General features: G+C 50.1%; 1 long non-coding RNA gene across 3 annotated transcripts in view; it reads right to left on the reverse strand.

The window, feature by feature from the left end:
• Window positions 1-2208: 2208 nt before the first annotated feature.
• The window catches only part of LOC113607516 (uncharacterized), a 78009-nt gene continuing 65482 nt past the window's right edge, over window positions 2209-14735 (reverse strand). For all 3 annotated transcript variants that reach the window (XR_003427979.1, XR_003427977.1, XR_003427978.1), the window contains 2 exons: window positions 5128-5213; window positions 2209-3189 (listed from right to left, as the gene is read on the reverse strand). This is a non-coding gene — a long non-coding RNA (uncharacterized LOC113607516). The remainder of the gene's footprint in view (window positions 3190-5127; window positions 5214-14735) is intronic.

A 14735-nucleotide genomic window follows, 5' to 3' on the forward strand; every position in this document is an offset into this window, starting at 1 on the left:
AGCCATCCAGCCCTCTGGCTGGCCTCGCAAAGGAGCCAGCCTGGAGCCGGTGAGGGGGAAGCCAAGGGCCTTCTGACGCGCCGCCCGGCACTGGGCACCGTGACCACTCCCTGTCCAGGGCCTCCGAGCAGGGCTGGCTTTGGAGAGGGGCTTTCGCGAGCTGAGTAGGGCAAGGGAATCCCTGGAGAACTGTATCTGCGGTAACTTTCCAAGCAGCTTCCTTTAGGTCAGGTTACAGGGGACTTCCTTCAGGTTAGACACACGTGTCGATCGTGCGGCTGAGCCACCAGCAAGTCCATGGGCAACGGCGGCCCGAGCCTCTAGGGAACAAGCACAGCCTGAGGTCTAGGAAGGGGAGTCCAATGTCCAGGGCTCGTGCTCCTCTTTCTCCTCCTCACCTTCCCTCCAGACTCTGTGCTTTTACCCGCTACACCTCACACTGCCTCCGTCCTGCCAATGTCACTCTCTCTTCAATCTGCACCTTCTCTTCCAGGAGAGCTCTCTATCTGATCGCCCAGCAGGCACTCTACCTGACCCATTTTAGGGCTGCCTTCACCCCTTCCTCTCCTTTTCTTCCCTCTGGAAACTTGACTTTCTGGAGGTCACCACGGACAACGGTGATGGCCCCTGAGTTTCTGGAGCCCCCCTTTCCTCAGGTCACAACATTTATTTAACCATCCACTGAGCCCTTACAACGTGGAACCTGGGGAAACAAGAGGGGCCTGCATTTGGCCCCTGCACTCGGGATCTTGTGGTGTGGCACAGGCCGCGCCAATGGGAGACTGCACAGGGTGCGAGGCACAGGGGTACAGCCAGGGCCGTGCTAGGGAAGATGGCCCAGGGGAAGTGACACCGAAGGGGGAGCCTGAAGAATGCTTGGTAGTTGGCTGTAGGCTTGGGGAAATTCTGTTCTGCACAGAGAGAAGCCAAAAGAGAACATGCGGTCTTGGGGAACTGCCAGCAGGTTCATATCCCTCAGAGTCAAGAGGTGAGAGTGGAGGTCTGAGAGGGGCCAGGAGAGGCTCAGACAGTGTCTAGAATGCAGGAAGGGAGCCTGGAGTCAATCCAAGAGCAGCGGGGGTGGGGTGGGACTGCTGCAGGGTCTTAAGCAGGGGTGACACTGAGTAGGTAATGTCAGGAATATTCATTTCTCTCCATATAACGGGGAAAATTCAGAAGGAGGCTCGCTTCCGCCCAAGTCCATATTCAACGAGCAGATGGAAGAAGCGAGGCCTTGAGTCCTGCCCAAGGTCCACAGCAGGCAGGGCCGAGCAGGCACGGGCCCCAAGCCTGTGCTGGGGCAGGTGGGGGTGAGCAAAGAGCAGAGTCAGTGGAGAAGCTGGGACTCTCAGGTTGCAATTAACGGAAGCCAACGTGATACGACTTAAGCCACAGTGGACATTGGCTGAGAGGATGCAGGCCCAGGGCAGGGCAGCAGAACTTCTAGACGAGCCCAGATTCAGAGGCGGGGGTGTCCTCAGGCCTCTTTCTCCACCTCACTCCCGTGCCTGCCTCTGCCCACCTGCTCCACCCCTTCTCTGTGCAGCCCTTCCTTGGTCCCTCTGGCTGCTAGCAGAGCCTGCTTGCCCCACTGACCTTGAGGTGGTGAGTTACAGGCTGGCTCTGGGCTCCAGGTCCAAGTTCCCAGGAAAGAGACTCTGAGAACCCCGAGTATCTATTGTAAGCAGCTACGGCCAGGGGTGTCACACATTACAAACGGGGGCTGGGTGGGGCTCACACTGTGCAATGGGGGGGTCCCCAGAGAAGGAGGACTAGGTACCAGCAGGCACCCCAAAGCTGTGAAGCTCAGAATGGCATGGTCTCCACCCCTCCCAGGAGTACAGTTATATAGAACTTTGTAATCTTGTAGGAACAAAATACAGATTCCCTATAATCCGAAGGATTTTAAGGACAAGAGCGAATATTTTTGAGCACTTACTCTATGCTGAGTACTTTGCTAAGTGATTCACGGGTATTTTCTTACTTAATTCTTGTGGGCCAGGGAGGTAGATGCTATTAGTGTTTCCAATTTACAGACAATGAAATGGAGGCGCAGAGAGTTCTGACTGAGCTTTCCTGTCCTGTTTCTGAGGCACGGCACCCCAGTCTTGGGGCACAGAGGGAGAGAAAGGCTGCCCTCTTACCCAGCGGTGTGCCGGTAAATGTTTACCAGCTAGCTCCCTGGCAAAAAAAAAACAAACAAAACTGGTTTGCAGCATTTACTGATTCCCGAGGTGTGAATACTCCCACTGTGGCTGATTTCAAGCTACCAACTTCCTGGAGCCAGCGTGAGAGGCTCCAGCACACACCGCCTCTCTTTGGGGTGAGTTCCGGAGATTTAGAGCAGTGCTTCTCAAAGTGTGGTCCCTGAACCAGCCACATCGGCATCGTCTGAAAATGTTCAAATTCTCTGACTTCACCACAGACCTACTGAAACCCTGGGGTGGGAAGGAGGAGCCTCCCTCTGTTTTCAAGCCCTCCAGGGCATTCAGATGCATGTTCAAGCTTGAGAACCTCTGGAGCAATGGGGTAATAGGCCCTTTCACAAACTCAGCTGGTCCCAGTCTTCATCCTGCGGTTGGGAGAATGGGGTTTGTTTCCCACTCCTCGGCAGATGGGCAAACTGAGGCCAGAGAGGCGAAGGTTGCTGGAAATTGGTGGGTGAGAAAAATGGATTAAGAAACCCTCCAGCCTGGGTTTCCTTCCCCATAAAGTAATGGGGGTGGGGGGGGGTCTCTGCAGAGTCCCTCAGTCCTGGCCCTCCATGGGTCTGGGAAGTGATTGCCCATGGACCCAAGGTTAGTGGAAGGTGGGAAGGCTGAGCTCTGACTCCAGGCAAATGGCCAGAGCAGAGGGAAGGAGAGAAATCCAGGGTCCTCTGGCGCTGGCCCCCCTGAAGAGGGGGGAAGTGAGGAGAGAGCCACGTAAAAGCATAAGTCTCAGCAACGCCTGGTTCTGAGCCTTCGAGGCTGGTCCAGAGAGGTCCCGAATCTGAAGTAAGTCCCGGGATGGTGCTAGAGAGTCTGAACCAGCAACCTCTCTGCCTCAGGCCTGAGCCCAGAAGACCTGTGATGGCTCCTGGGGTTGAGGAGGGGCAGGAGCCGCAGGTCCAAGTCCCGCCAAGCTTCTGTGGGACGTGTTTGCTGTCTGGTTGTCTCAACAACTTCCCTCGACCCCAATCCAGATTTGCTATTAACCAAAGACAAACAAATCAAGAGCCAAGTATCAGAAGTGATGCAAATTCCGTGTCAGCCCCGGGAGGCCCTGAAACACCTGGGCAATCAGCAAGGGCATGATGTCACCCAGAGAAATGCTTGGCTCGCAGGCAACTGTGGTCACGTGACACGGCCAGTGTGCCCGGGGCACACGGAGGGTGGGGTTCCCCTCTGAGCTCAGAGCGTCTGACAGAGAACCAAAACACAAACAGAAACTGTCCTGTCAGGGCGAAATCCGTAAGTCATGTGATGGGGCAGTTTCTCGCCTCAAAGTTTGAGTCACAGAAGCGAAGACTCAGAGCCAGCATTACCTAGCAAAATCAGGCCCTGCTGGGATACTGGTCTGCTGTTTGCTTGGGCTGGAAAGTTGGACCCACTGGAATTCCAGTCACTCTCCTTTCAGGGAAGAAGTTCTGTAGGAGTTTACTCAGAGGTACCTGCTCTAGAATTTCTTAGTGAAAATCCCGGACCCAACACCAGCCTTCCCCACTGGGCTGCCACCTCCCTGCAGTGTCTCACCGGGGCTTGGCTTCCATGTTGGTCGGTCCCCAGGGGGAGGCCAGTAGCCTGGGTAGCCACTCCTCCTTCCCAACCCAGAGTGGACCACGTGGGCTGCTTCCGCAGCTGCTGGTTCAAGCTAAGGGAGATTTGGGCTCAGCAAATGCTGAGCGAATATCTGGGGCAAGCTGAAGGTTTTAGGTAGCAGGGAGGTATGAGGTGCTGGGTGCCAAGGGGCAATGGCCCACTCCATTCTCTTGCCCCCATTCTTCCAGGCTCCCACTCTTTGTAAAGCAGCTGTTGACCACCTGGATCCTGGCACTAGGCAATGGTGTGGGCAGTATGCAAGTGGGCAGCCAGGTCACTGCCCTCAAGGGGCTTACGTTCTATAATATTTAGGAAGATAACGCTATCACAACCCAACACAGTAACAAGCAACAGCGAACAGCATGTGATTTACCACAGACTCAAAGCAGTGTAGCACACCGGGAAAAGCATGGATGGTCCCTGTACCAGACACACTGCATCTGAATTCTAGCTAGGCCACTCACCAGCAGCTGTGTGACCTTGGGCAAACTGCTTAAACTCTCTGAGCCCCAGTCTACACTTCTAAAAAATGGAGATAAAAATTTCCAACTCACAGGGCTGTGGTAAAAAATGAAATAATGGCTGCAAAACAGCTGGTAAAATGCTCAGCACAGAGTAGGTACTTGATAAACTGTAATAGTTCCCTTAATTCCTTTTTGGGCTGAGATGGGCTATAAAAGACGAAGCATTTATGTCTGGTCTCCAAACCTAGAGCACATCAGAAGCAATAAAGTGAAAGCACTAGAAGGGAGGCTCAAAAAGAGAAGGGAAAATTAACACACAAAAGCCTGACAGTGAGAGAACACCTAGAAAAACTATAAAAGCAAATGTAAAAACAAAATAGCGTGCAGGGACCATAAGGGTAGAAGCAAACAGCCAGCCTCACCCCACAGCCTCCAGGGCCATCACGCTATCACAAGACAGCAGAGCACATGTCGTTCTCAATGACGATGTATTCGATAGTCACTAGGAAGCCAGGGATGAGAACAGTGCGCTTAAAAAATATTTCCGTCCACAATTTTTAACATTAAGAAAAAAGTGCCTAAAGTGTGTGGGGCTGGTAAATTTTCAGGCGTCCAGAAAATTCACCTGCCACAATTTCCCAATGGTTGGATTAACTGAGTTATTACTCTACTTTTTATATATTTGTCAGAGAGCTTAGAACCATGCCGAGCACATCACAGGGGCTTACCAGACTGTTTACTGATAAATTTATACAGGGTTGGAATACGGTTTTTTTCTGTTTCCTGTTTTTAACCCTTCGATGCATTAACTAATCGAGGCCAGGGCCAGGATCCAGCTTCTCTTTGAAAGGGCAATACTGTACCTGATTATCTTCAGCCTCCCCTGCTACCTCCACCAGGCCGTTCCTCTTTCTATATTCCAGGCTTTAGTCGATGGTGCCATCATCTACTAGACAGCAACAATGACAAAAGCAATGATAATAATTATGTGAACGAAATTAGCAGGTTCTGTTTTCTAAGCACTTGCCAGGCTATGTACACCTTGTTTTTTTCTCCCTAAAGTCCTGCAAGGTAGGATTATTTCAGTTCTCAGATGCAGAGGGTGAGAGTCAGAGAAGTAACTTGCTTCGGGCACCCAGCTCCTAAGGGGCAGAGATGCATCTGACCCCTTCGCTCTGCGCGCAGTCCGCCAGCCTGAGGCGGGAATGTTCCCGGGACCCAGAGCAGCCCGGCACGCTCTTCGCCGGTCAGGCCTCACCAGCTCTTGTCAGGTGGCAGAGTGCTGCCTGCTGCGCAGAGCAGGAGGGACTTGGCGTGAGCAGAGACCCCCTGCCCCACTCGCCCTCCAGCCTGGCATGGGCCTCCCATCCTCTCCCTTTCCCTGTCTCTGGGGTCCTCAACAAAAGGTGCTCTCATTCCCCACACGTCTCCTCAGTTTTCCATTTGATTTTTGACTTTTATTTCATGCTAATGCTAAGTGTAAAACAGATTAAGTTCTTCTGGCAATTAGCCCATAAGTAAGTAAGATATCCTTACATTTGAAAACACTCACTTGGAACAATCTGGGCCTCTCCATTCTCTTTTCCTTCTGACCCTGTCAGAGTTCTGTCCTGGAAACACACCGAGAGCCTCCCCATCTCTGAACCCTCTTCTTTCCTTCCTCTTACATATGTACTGAGTCTGGCAGATGACAGGTGAGGCTGGCAGGGACAAGGGAGCCTGGCAGATTCTGGAATTTGAATCTAGACTGCCATTTACATGACCCTGAGTGAATTATTGAATAGCTTTAGCTTTCATTTTCCTTATCTCTAAAACGGAAACTGGAACCGCTCCCTGGCATGTGAAGATACCAGAAGCTTCCCCTCCCCAACCTGTTTTAATAAAGTGCCTGGCATGTGGTAAGTTCTTATCTCATCCTACTGTGGCCCATTTCTTCCATGAAGTCTTCCTTAGTTGTCCCAATTGTGGCAGAGACAGTTAACTACCAACCCCATCCCTACTCCCCCTTTTTTCCTTACTAACAAAACCCCAAGTTTATTTGGGGGAGTAATGTGCCCAGCTAAGAAATTACATTTCCCAGGCTCCTTTGCAGTTAGGGTGTGCATGGGTCACAGGTATGGCCAGTGAGATGTAAATAGAAGTTGCTGGGAGAGGCTCTGAGAAACCTCTTTAAAGGAGGCTGACTCAGCTGTGCCCTTTTGCCCCTTACCATCTTTCTCCTTTTTCTTGTCTGGAATGCGAATGTGATGTCTGGAGCCACAGTGGCATGTTATGACCATATGGCAACCTGGAAGATGGAAGTCACATCCTAAGCATGGCAGAGCAGAAGAGTAGAGGAAGTCTTTGCCATGGAGGGTGTGGTCCACCAGACGTCAGGATTTATGTTACATGAGGGAAGAAGAAACTAGTTATTTAGGATTTCTATTACATGTAACCCAACATAGTCCCTATGGATATGTAGACTGGTGACCTTGCCCTCTTCTCTGAGCTCCAGTCACACATACGGTCACAAGTGTATTCAGGAAGATTTTGGTTATAAGCAAAGTAGCCTAACTAGATTTTTTGGAGCCACATTATGTGAGGAGTAGAAAGTTTCTGATTCATGTCGTGTGTCTGTGCCCCAAAGCTAATGAGGTCCTGCACTAAAGTTGGTTCTCTGTCACCTGCTCCTTATCTTTTGGGAGGAATGAAAGACAGTTGGATGCTATAGCAAAGCAAACATTGTTTGCAGGACTATAGGATTTGTTAAATCAAATGCAGAATGACAGGGAATGAGTGAGCAGAAGAAAGCAGGTCTCCAACCCACCTGTGAGGTTTGGGAAAAACTTGGTGCGTTCTGATTATAAGAGTATGGCTTCTAGGGACTTCCCTGGTGGCAGAGTGCTTAAGAATCCGCCTGCTAATGCAGGGGACATGGGTCCGAGCCCTGGTCCGGGAAGATCCCACATGCTGCGTAGCAACTAAGCCCGTGCGCCACGACTACTGAGCCTGCACTCTAGAGTGCGTGAGCCACAACTACTGAGCCCGCGAGCCACAACTACTGAAGCCTGCGCACCTAGAGCCTGTGATCCGCAACAAGAGAAGCCACCGCAATGAGAAGCTCGCATATCACTATGAAAAGTAGCCCCTGCTCACCGCAACTAGAGGAAGCCCGCGCGCAGCAACAAAGACCCAACGCAGCCAAAAATAAAAATAAATAAATTTATAAAAAAAATAAAAGTATGGCTTCTAGACCATGGAGAAGTAATGAGTCCTACCTTGGGCAGCGTACGTATTTCTTCACATGCCCACATTCTGCATCCCCAATGAGTTCAAATTTGCAGTTAAATTTAAAGGCATTTATTCACTTCCCACGTGGAAGTTTCCGTGCTAAGTGCTGCAGGGAACTCAGTGATGAAAAAGATCCCGGCCTTGCCCTCAGGGAGTTGACAGCTGAGTTGGGGGATGGCAAAAGCATATATGATTCTCACATGAATGCAGGAGGTTGTGGAAAGTCAACCACAGAAGTCGAGAAGGATGGGGAAATACAAAGGAGGAGGAGACTGAGGCCTTGAAAGGAAGGTGCATCTGAGCTGGGCTTTGGAGAATAGGTAGCATTTCAGCAGGGGGCAGGGTGGGGAGGGCTTGCCCAGCCTGGAGGAGTAGCAGGGACAGGATGCAGAAAGGTCACCAGGCATGGGCCCAGTTCAAAATGGTCACAACTAGTAGGGCTACAGTGTTGGGAGCCTGAGGAGGTGAAACTCGGGTGCTGGGTGTGGGAGATAAAGCTATGATTGAGTTTAAAAATAAAAACAATGATGCAGCACGCACTGTGTGTGTAACATGTGCCCGCCACGGTTCTAAGTGCTTTCTGTGGATTAATTCACAGCAATCCTATGAACCACAGTGACTGCCCCTGGGAGGGGAAGTCCAAAGGACAGAATTGGAAAGGAGGCTTCTTACAGTGTAACTTTTGTAAAGTTTGAATTTTGAGTCACGTGAATGCTTACCCTATCTTAAAGGTTAATATGAAATTTAAAAGAGGAAAAAAAGGAGGCTTCCCATTCTGAACTGAAGGAAGAGAAGGGAGAGAAGGAAGAAAAGGTGGCCAGATTCTAGCCCTTCAGTGATGGGTCTGGGTGAGGTCATGGGCCTCCAGCCAGGAGAGATTACAAGGTGAGTTCAGCCTTGCTTTGCTAAATGACCCAGGACAGCTCCCCTTCCCTGGGGGTGAAGGGTCAGTGCTGCTCATGTGCCTAGAGGCCCTGCCTCAGAAGGGGCTGGAAGACTGGCCTCCGTCTCTCCGCCTGCCGTGGGAACAAGGGAAATGGACAAGGAAACACAGACTACGGCCTCATCAGCCATTGATAAACAAGAAGCAGAGCAGATTGGGAATGTGTAAATGGTGAGGAGGACACAAGGATTCTGGGCACTGAGTCCTGGTCCTGCCTAGCCACCAAGTGTCCCCGTGACCTTAGATAAGCCATTTTCCCTTTGGGGTTCAGCTCCATCCCTGTCAACAGGGGAGGGGCCTGGACCAGAAGGATGGTCATCCAACTGCCAGTCCCCCGACCCTTCGCCCGCTCCAACCTACTTTACCTTTTGGGCATCCCCTCAAGACTTCACAGAGGCCCTAGATTGAAAAAACGACAGCTAGCCAGTCAAAACGATAGCCAGTCTCACCTAGATGGTCTCCAGGCCAAGTGGTTTTGTCACTCCACAGCTCTGAGAGCCTCGCCACCTCCCCGGATACAACCCCTTCAGGCAAGGAGGTCAAAGGAACACGCTTCAGTCAGCTAGGGGCTGAGCAGTGGGGACCCCACGCCCCTGGGTGACGGCAGGTCTGGTGGGGCAGCAGCAGGCAGCAGGTGGCTAGAGGTGGAGGTGTCCGTGCACATGGCGGAGGGCCCCTCTTGGGCAAAGCCAGGCAGATGCACTAACAGCCCAAGTGCCGTAGCAGCTGCAGCCTGCTGGTTGGTCCCTGGGAAGGTCGTGATAGAGGTGGGGCACCTTCAGTGGAGGTCTCTCTACCTGAGCAAGGCACGTGGCTGCATCTTCCTGACCCTCATGGTCAGGAGTAGCCAGCCCAGAGGCTGGCAAGCATCCTCAGAGAGCACTGGGTATAGAGCCCATGGTTGCCCTCCAGGCCTGGAAGCCTCTCCTCTCCCTTCTCCTTACAAGTCCCTATGCCTCATTATCATAACTTTGTCATAAGTTTTACTCAAAACTTTCCTGTTGAACACAGTAGCCAACTTGAAGGAGCTCCCGATGGCCAAATCTGAGATAATTTGAGCAAAAAAAAAAAAAAAGATCACAACAGATTATAACTTATAGAACAAGAGAAAAATAGGAAATAATGTGTCTATACTGATATAAATGTTTGAATAAACAAGTAAGGGAAAAGGGACAGCCTTTCTTACAGAAAAATTTCAATTGATGAACATTAGAAGGTGTGAAGGAAATAGAAAACCACCATTTGGCAGACACCCACGGTCGTGGTTGTTTTAAGCAAGACTCATCAACGGAAACAAACATTTGTGGGTAAAAATAAGATGAGAAACAGGATGCTTACATCATCTCAAAGTAGTTCCCTACAAGATGCCTATTAGTAGCAAAGGGGAAAAGACTACCTTTACAGTGGAAAACCTGGCAGACCCCACCTTACTCGGGTGATCACAGTCAACATAACGAGTACCACAACGTATCAGCCTCATGTGCCGCCTGATATGATGCACTGAGAGGGGCACAGCATCACTTCTGTGGTGTTCTTGTCAAAATGCACAACCTGAGGAAACACCAGACAAACCCAAATTGAGGCACATTCTACATAATAACTGGCTAGTACTCTTCAAGAGTATGAAGGCCATGAACGAGTAGATGAAGGTGCTATCCCAGGCCAGAGAGACTACAGAAACACGATAACTAAGTGCTATGGGTGATCCTGGTTTGGCTCCTGGATAAGATGAGGAACACGAATGGGGAACTTGATGAAATGTGAATGGGGTCTGTAGCTAATGCTGATTTCCTGGTTTTGATGACTGTACTGTAAATTTGTAGGATGTTAACATTTGGGGAAACCAGGTGAAGGGTATTTGGGAATTCTTTGTACTGTTTTTGCAACATTTATATAAGTCCGAAATTATTTTGAAAAAGTAAAACAGAAACCTTTTCCTCTTTTGTCCGACTTCCCCAGAGTCACTCCTGTAGCTGTGTGTTGCCAGCTACTTCACACGGTGTGTTGGCATTATTTGTTTATGTGTCTGCCTCCTTCAGGCTCCGAGTTCTAGGACAGGGACTGTGCCGCGTTAATCTTTGTTTTGGCCTCATCTTATAAATCTCATTTGGGTGGGAGCTGACTGGCTGTTTCTCTTCAAGAAACTCCCTACTCTGTCCACTCCCACCGTAAGAAGCACCACTGCTCTTTCAGCTGCTTAGCCCAAAGTCCTAGGGGTCACCGTAGGTACCTTTCTTTTTCTCTCATCCCAGGACTAGCAAGTCCTATTGGGGTTCTCCAGAGTTTATCACCAACCAGACCACTTCTCCCCCATCCTCTGCCAGTGCCCTAAGTCAAGGGTACTCATTTCTCATCTGAACGTGAACCTCACACTCCTAACTGGTCTCCCTAACCCGATCCTCAAATTTCTTTTCCACCGAGCAGCCAGAGGGATCTTTCAAAGGGGAAAGTCGGGTCTCACGTCACTCCCTCCAGTGGTTTCCCATTGCAATTAGTGTAAAATGCCAACTCCCAGCACGTTCCACGAAGGTTCTATCCTATCTTCCCTCTCCTTGAACCTCTCTGCCCTCACTCACCCTGCTCCAGCCACACGGGCCTTCCGTCTCTCCCACAGATATGCCAAGTTAGTTTCCATGTCTGAGGTGTGTATCTTCACATGAGCATCTCCTTGTCAATACTGAGGCTTCAGCCCAGTTGTCACCTCCTCGGATAGACCTAACCCAATCTGTTAGCTAAATTAATCCTCTTCTCCCCCAGACACTCTTTGTCTGTGTGTTAGTTTGTTAGGGCTTCCATAACAAAGCACCACAGACTGGTAGCTTAAACAGCAGAGGTTTATCGTCTCACAGTTCTGGAGGCTAGAAGTTTCCAAGATCACGGGGTCGGCAGGGTTGGTTCCCTCTGGGGGCTGTGGAGAGAACTCGTTCCATGCCTCTTTCCTAGTTTCTAGTGGCATGTGGCCATCTTTGGTGTTCTTGGCTTGTGGATGCATCACTCTGATCTCTCTTCAACTTCACATGGTGCTCTCCCTGGGCACCTGTCTCTACATTTTCCCTTTTTATAAGGATACCAGTCATGCTGGATTAGAGCCCACCCTAATGATCTCAGTTTAAATCAATTACCTCAGTAAAGACCCTATCTCGAAATAAAGTCATATTCTGGGGCTTAGGACTTCAACACATAACTTCTGGGGGAACACAGCTGAACCCATAACCATTCCATTACCTTGTTTTATTTTGTTTAGGGCTTTTTTTTTTTTAATTATTATTACAATTTTATTTATTTATTTATTTTTGTCTGCGCTGGACCTTCGTTGCTGTGCACGGGCTTTCTCTAGTTGCATCGAGCTGGGGCTACTCTTAATTGCGGCGTGCGGGCTTCTCATCGTGGTGGCTTCTCTTGTTGCGGAGCACGGGCTGCAGGCGTGCGGGCTTCAGTAGTTGCAGTACGTGGGCTCAGTAGTTGTGGCTCGCAGGTTCTAGAGCGCAGGCTCAGTTGTTGTGGTGCACGGGCTTAGGTGCTCCGCAGCGTGTGGGATCTTTCCAGACCAGGGCTCGAACCTGTGTCCCCTGCCTTGGCAGGTGGATTCTTAACCACTGCGCCACCAAGGAAGCCCCTAGGGCTTTTATAACCATCTTAACTATCTCATTTATTTGTTTGTGGTCATTGTCCGTGTCCCACAACTACAACATAAGCTATATGAGGGCAGGGATCTGCCCCAGCTTTAGTGCTTGGTCCTTTTCCTGCCTTGCAAAAGGACACTAGCTCCTATTTCTACAGCATGAATCAGGATACTTCCCTTGGATTGCCCCAGGTGGGAGGAACAGGCCTGCCCCCATTCACTTTCCACAAGCAACCAATGTGCTTGCTACATGTTCATTGCTTAGCTCAAAGTCCAGTCAAAGATCGGCAGCATCAAAACCTGGATGCAGCCATGAATCTCAGAGCCCCACAAATGCTCTACACATACCCAGGTTTCCTGCCCTCTTGCCAGTGCAGCACAGCCTGATGGCTAAGGGCATGGGCTGTAGAGCTAGACCACTTGGGTCTGCCACTTATGCTGAGAGACCTGGGTACATCACTTACCCACACTGTGCCTCAGTTTCTCCAACGATAAAATGGAGACAATTTTAAAAGTACCTTCCTAGTAAGTTGTTATATAAAATGAGATCCATACATGATAAACAGAACGTTTGACCATTAGGAAGTGCGTTATGCTAATCCAGGTCTCATCTTTTAGGCCTGGTCTGAAGTCTCGGAAAGTTCCTGGTGGACAAAGGGACCAGAGCCCAGGAGGTGTCTCTGGTCAACTGGGGACACAGAGGCTCCAGGTTACTGCTCAAACTCCCCCTTCAGAATCCCCATTTGCCCCCAAAGACGGCAAGCCAGCACTGGGGAGATTTTCACCATAAGATGCTGGGTGGGCCTTGGAGTTTCGCTGGTACTTCTGGCTGACTGAAGGGAAGAAAAAGAAGGCTCTCACTCCTCAGACTCTTTCTGAACACTCAAGGTGAGGTATGCGGCTTCCAGATGACTCAGCAGGGCCAGTTCCCTTGGAATCAGCTGCTCTGGCTCAAAACTGTCCGTGTTGCAGCAGCCTCACTCGGCCACCCCCAGAAAAGCTAACCCACCACTCAACTTACTTCCTGATTTAATACCTATATATAGCCATGTGTATAGACCTTTCTATATATGTATGCACTTAGAAACCAGCGAGCCTAAAAATACCCCTGCCCCATACTTCATTTCCTTGTTTTCTGTAGGTTCCTTGTTCTAATTTTATAGCTCAGGAGACTGGAAATTGCTGTCAGAAGGGAGTGACCTCCGTGGGTGGCAGGGGGACCAGAGGACAGGCTCTGTTTGGGAGACAAGAGGATCCATTCCCAGCCCCAGCTCTAAAGTCAATGTGCTGTGATGTTTTGGGATATCCTCCTCCTTGCTAAATCTCAGTGTTCCTCAAGTGAAGAAGGTATTGAACTTGATGATCTAGGTGTTTTCTTGCTCTTCCATTCATCGGCTAAGTGCAATGGTCCTCATGGGAAAAGCTGATGCAGACGCACCAGAACCATTGATTCCTGTTCATTTGCTCAGTTAACAAACAGTTGTTGAGCACTTACTGTGTGTCTGATAAAAATCTCTAACCTTAGGGGACTTACGTTCCCATTAGAGGAGATAAATAATAAACAAAATAAATAAAGTTTATAGTATGTTTGACGGTGATAAGCGTCATGGAGAAAAAGAAAGTAAAAAGTGGGGACAGAAATTGGAGGGGGTGCAATTGTAACTAATCAGGCTGGGGAAGACCTCACCGAAAAGGTGGCATTTGCATACAGACAGGAACGAGGCTGTGCCCAGGACGGGAGGCAGTGAGCACACGGAAACCTGGGGGAAGAGTCCCAAGCAGAGGAGCTGCACACACCAAGGCCTCAGGTGGGAGAACACCTGGTGGGTTTGAGGCCACTAGGGCTGGAGTGGAGTGAGCGGGCAGCGAACCCTACGAGTGTAGATGGAAAGATAAGATGGACCACTGCTCTGGATGAGATGGGGCACCCCTGGAGGGCATTGCGCTGAGGGGAAACCTCAGCTGACCTCTATCTTCACAGGATAGTCTGCCTCCTGGGATGGTTCACAACAGACTACAGGACACAAGGGTGGAGGCAGGGAGACCACTAAGGAGACTACTGCAAACAAGGCAGGACTGATGGTGGCTTGGAGCAGGGTGAGGGAGAGATGGGGAGAAGTGATCAGGATCTACATGTATGTGGAAGGGTTTGCTGATGGATTGGGCGTGAGTATGAGAGAAACAGAAGCCAAGAGTGACTCCAAGGTTTTTGGCTTGAGCAATGATGGAGCTGTCATGAACTCAAATGGAGAAGACTATGGGAGGAGAAAAGATCAGGAAGTCAGTTTTGGACCCATGAGGAGCGAGGTGCCTATTAGACATCCCAGTGGAGAAGCTGAGTGGGCAGTTGAATGTATGAATCTTGAGGTCAGAATAGAGTCTGGAATGGAGATGTACATTTGAGAGTTGTCAGCAGGCACATACATATGGTACATAAAGCTGCAGGCCTGGGTGAGGTCTGTGAGATGGTGTGGGGGGATCCAAGCTCTGAGCTCCAGGGCACACCAACATTTAGAGATTGGGAGGTGAGAAGGGACCAGCAAAGGGGACAGAGAGCCAGGGAAGTATGGACAACCTCTCTCTAGGCTTTAGCTCATTTAGTAAAAGGGGAGGCTCTCCAGGGTCCTCTCCCACTC

The sequence above is a fragment of the Aethalodelphis obliquidens genome, unplaced genomic scaffold (assembly GCF_003676395.1).
Source record: "Aethalodelphis obliquidens isolate GAN/ISIS:26980383/991018 unplaced genomic scaffold, ASM367639v1 scaffold48, whole genome shotgun sequence".
Classification (NCBI taxonomy): Eukaryota; Metazoa; Chordata; class Mammalia; order Artiodactyla; family Delphinidae; genus Aethalodelphis; species Aethalodelphis obliquidens.